Source organism: Rhipicephalus microplus, chromosome 8, assembly GCF_043290135.1.
Source record: "Rhipicephalus microplus isolate Deutch F79 chromosome 8, USDA_Rmic, whole genome shotgun sequence".
Taxonomy (NCBI): Eukaryota; Metazoa; Arthropoda; class Arachnida; order Ixodida; family Ixodidae; genus Rhipicephalus; species Rhipicephalus microplus.
Genome location: NC_134707.1, coordinates 13,524,091 through 13,529,375, shown reverse-complemented (window position 1 = coordinate 13,529,375; position 5,285 = coordinate 13,524,091).

Genomic DNA, 5,285 nt, shown 5'->3' with positions numbered 1-5,285 from the left:
CGCGGCCATAGAGGGAAAAAAGGGGGAAAGGAGGAAGCGTGACATCGCGCAGCCAGGCAATTGTCAAGCCAAGCCGTTTTCAAGCCAGCGGTGTCGGCCCAACACTTGACGTCAATATCACGCGAGCAGCTAGACTGGCCAAGAGTTCGCGGTATACGGTGCTCGGTACCTTTTATTCGAAACGCGCTTGTACGGCGCATACCAACCGGCTCACGCAGAAGGTTACAAAACGGAAAACCAACGAGAGTACTAACACCTACCGCAGGCTGGGGCGTTTTGGTGACGTGTAGGGTCGGCACGGTGGGCCTCGTTCATGTGACGTAAAGCTCCGACCTTTCTTTTTCGTTCCTCCCTGCTCGGTGCGGAGGACCTGATCATTGCGACATCTACGTAATTACCACAGTATAATAACTCTATGGTACACTTCTAGTGCCACTCGGCTCTTGTATACTTGTGAGGGTTGGTACACGCGCCAGTTGTTGAAAAAGAAGGTTATAGACTTAAATTTTCAATGCTTTTCAGAACCTGTATATTCATTTTTGGATGATTTATTAGTTTATTTCGCTGACCGCTGAATTGATGATTGCGCAGAAGTATTTTCCAGGTCGTTTATTTTTGAAGGGTGTATAGTTTTTTTTTCAGTTCGAAAGTGTGAAACACATGATTGTTTCATCGTTGATGGCTGTGTCATTTGAAGTTCATGCTCGTGAGTTTATTGTAAGCTGTGTATGGTTAGGCGAAACGAGAAACCACTGCGGTTTGTTTCTTCTTCTCTAGTGTCTGGGTAGTCGTGCATTTTGGTAAAATATGTTCGAGTGCTATCACCAAACGATCCAGCTTTCAGTCCTTTTGCACCGCGAGAATAGGTAACGGTTTTTATTGGCTGCACCGTCAGTTACATCATTCTCCACGTCACACCCAAGCGCATGTCATTGAGAGGGCTGGTACTGACGTCGTTCTCGCGTCATAACCAAGCACGTGTGTCATTGGTTATGACACGCATGCCGTGAGTGACGTCAACAATTCCTGCGAAACCGTGCCAAGGTCGGTCTACATAGGGCGCGAAGCTTCGGAAGAAAAGTGGTATTGATCGCATTGCCAGCGACGTCCGCAGTGGGAGTTATAGCTGCTGTTATTGAAGCACGACCATTTGCGGAGGAAACAAACGCTAATAGCGAAGTGAAAGTAAAGGGGCCCGGCAAGCTGCATACCGGACCACAAGGGGAGACGGGCGCAAAGGACAAGACTGGTCGTTCTCTTCTTTTGCTATCCGTCTGAAGCTTGCCGGAACTCTGCACTTTCACGTCATGTACCGACTGGCCCAGAAAACGACTGGTAAACTAATAGTGAAAAACGAAGTTTTATACAAGGCTGGAACGATCATTATGTTGTTAGTTTCAGTTTTTGTTTATCGCTTCCGGAAATTATTACAACTCTTAGAAAGTTGAGGGCCCGAAAGCAAAAAAAAGTAGTGGGAACCTGGGTAAATATGAAAATATAGAAGGTAATAACTAACACAACAAGTGAAGAGATACCATGACATTGACTACCCGAACAATTATTGTGCAGGTGAAATGTGCAAAGAGTGTATGAAAGTGTTTCATTATTTAAAAAAAATCCATTTTCTTAACTACCTGCGAGAAACACATGCGGTGACTATTCAGTGCGACAGCAGCCTTTGTGGTTCATAAAAAGAGGCCTTTCTAAAGTCTCTTTGCGGCGACACGCCCCTCCACGCATATTTTCGGTGTTCCGTACTTGCTTGCATTCCCTGAACTACTGCGGTGGGAATACAATTTTCACTGCGCTCCGAGTTGGAGCTGCGTTTCATCGATGGTGATCGTGTTGAGTGCAGTGTCTAACGGACAGCGGTACGACGCGGAAACCTTTACAAACGAGCGTTTGACTCAGTGCCCGCGAAAACGATGCACTGTTCAAGGATGCAAAAGTAACACACGCATGCCTGGCGACGCATGACTTCTCGCCATTGTAGCGAGAGAATGGTTCGTAGCACTACGCTTGCTCGATTTTTGTGAATCTGTATTCGCGCAGTGCAGTTTTCACTGCGATCATCAAATCATACTCTTGTCACCAGTGAGCCAACCGTTAAGCTATCTATCACGCTACAATTCCCATGCTCGGTTAAATTACACGTAACAATATAATTTATCGCAGCATGAGGCGAAACACAGCACGCAAACTGTCCATGCACTATTTTTACTTACTGGCACACTTGGGGCTCAATCTGTGCGGTCTGATAAAATCATATCATTGTGACCATTTATAAAGCAGAAATATCAGAACTTGGGCGTGACTAGGTGTCATTTGTTCTTGATATAGCTGAAGCGCGCAAGATATGTGCATTTTAAGGAACCTAAGGGGGGGGGGATGAACAACAAGAGAGAAGGGAGGGAGGTTAACCAGGCACATGCCCAGTTTGCTACCCTACGCTGGGGGATTGGGAAGGGGACATAAAGATGAGAGAGAGAGGGGAAAGAGGAGAGAAAGAGAGAGAAAAAAAAGCGCTGCAAATATGAAAGGTGCGCTGCTGGTTGCTTTGATACATCTGCAGAAGATGCCCACAAAAGCCGAATAAAAATTTCAAGAGCAAATTTTGAACTTAAATCAAGGTTAATTACACGGCAGTACACTACTCTCTAGTCTTATGTCGATATTACTTAACACAACACTGCATGAAACGAACTCATCAAGGACTCGCCGGCTAACCTTAACGCAAGTGCTTGCACAACAGAGGCCCATGAATATGATTTCGAGATAAAATTTTGCGCTGTTACCTAGAAAATAACGTTGCTTGTTAACCTGATATGCCGTCATATCTGACCTTCTTCCACCGAGAGTGTTCCTTCCTCAGATATAGATGGCGATAAGCCCAATCAACACCTGATGAACTACTTTTCTAAACCTATCGATTTGAATCGAAGCTTTGCTACCAGTTACACTTACCTAGGCCGTGCCTCCGTGCCCGCACGCAGCAGCTTCAACTTACAACTCCCACATGGAAGGCCCGCATCATTCCAACACCCGACCAGTGGGCGGGCAACTTTCTAAGAAGAGCACCAACCGCTGATATGTGAGAGAATTCCCATTCGCCAGAATGACGCAGCAGTATAGCACAATAGGCTTAGGTGGCCAAGCGCAAGCAGCAACTGCGCGCCGAGGATTCGGCAGCCTTCTTAGCTGAGTTCTAGCGACAAAGGCGAACCGAGGAAGTGGCGTTGGGAGCGAAATAGCGTCAACGTGGAAATGGCGGCACCTCGTACGCCGAGGCCGAATCCCGCTTTTGGCGAGGGTTTCTCGAGTGACACTTTGGCTGCGATGCCTGCAACCGCCCGTGGCCACATATTTCAGATTCACTGGTTACCTATATGTCCGGAATGTTTGAGCGCTGATTTTTGTTTCGTTTTGTTAAGTATCATGAAACGTACGCTTTCAACTATCGGCATTCTTTCGAGACTCTGCACCGCAAGCATGATAAAGGAAAAAACTTCCACAATGCACTCAGTCAGCATTTGCGATTGTTGTGGCTGCTGTTTTAAAAATAGCCGCGATTTTCTTTTTAAAGCTTCGGGGCAAAAAAGACATGAATCGTAAGGTTTGTTTTCAGTTATCGCAATACTTTTTAGTATCTTTCAAGACGAATTGATAGTTTGGCAATATAGTGGATGATAGTTTGGGGAGATTCTTATTCGTATGAGATATATTTCTTAAGAGGTTTTTTGTGGGAAACGAGATATACAAATAAACAATGCACTTGTTCACTCATCCGGTTTCCAAGTTGGCATCCGTTGCTCTTTAGCCAATGAACTTCAACTACAAAGGCGTGTTCATGTAATTAGGTTCTATGCACCTAATTTTTATGGATGCACGATCATTATGACTACGTAACAATGAAATTAGCCACAGCAAACCAGGAGTGCTGTAAGAAAACAACAATCTCCTTTAATTCAAAACACTGTAGCCCACGTGCAAATGGAAACTTGGGGTAGTAAAAACATGATCTGACACACTTCCACATCGTTCTTGGCTAGTAAAAGTGAGCACTGTTAAGTACGATAAAATTTCTAAAAAAGTTCATCACACTACTTCAAGTACTTGCGATTTCTAATACTTTGGTGAAAATATTTTTTTGTTGTCAAGTGGGAAATATTTGTAGAACATTTGCATTCACCTTCAGTGCTTCGTGGAGTAGGAGAATAGCTTATTAGTAGAAATTGGTCAGATAGGGTGCCGCTACCTCAAACAATCCTAAAGCAGGTAAGGACACCTCCCCCCCCCCTACCATGACTGCAATTATTACGTGATGTAGAGTGGCCTACTCTTGCGAAACCTTCGCAGCGCATAACTCAATTAATAGTCACTGCAAGTAGACAACAATATCTGTAGAAACGAAGCGTATAAAATAAAATGTTATGTTGCAGCGGTAGTACCATGAGGCTAACAAAAAGACAAAACAAAATTGCCTCAGCTTTATTCCTGTGATGCGAAGCAGCTGGCGTACATGTACGAAAGCTATCACCAAATTAATGAGTATTGTGGCAACAAGACATTCAAGCAGAAAAGTCAAGATTAGCGTGGCCATTGGGAAAGTCAGGAGCTAATATTGTGCGGCCTGTGCGCTGTTGACTAACTCATCCCTGTAACATTTTTAGGTGTTTGCCGCTTAGTTTGTAACGCATGGGTTTTCTTTTTTTTTTTGTCTTCTGGTTTTCTAGTCTAGAACTGGGGACGAAGGCTAATGAAATGTCACGCACACTACAGTAGGCTAACTGCGGCAAGTAGATAAATTTCCGTTTGATGTTTTATTCATTTGCGTGTGCATATAAGTAGCATAAAAACAATCAATTTCCCACTATGATGTGTGCTGTGAAAAATAGCAGTGCGGCGAATTTCGGAGGTGATATTATCAGACAATCACCTTTAAAAACAAATCTGGCTCAACGAGATACACGACAAATCAGACATTGCCAGCGTCGAACACCACGGGCTTCTACGAGTAGTAAAGCAGTCTTAGCGCAGTACGAAGCACACTCTTTTAGCACAGCTCTAAAAAACCATCATACATACGTTACAGGATGCACTGGATTTCACATGTCATCCCTCGAAAACGCTAACGCATTCCCCGAGATAGTCGGCGGAAAATACATATTTAGTATTGTGGCTATCACAACCGGCCATTAAGGCCACATTTGGTTAATAATAAGTCGCTTCGTAAATTAATTACTTAACTTGACAGGTTGCTTAAATTTCCTGCATGTTTTCTCATC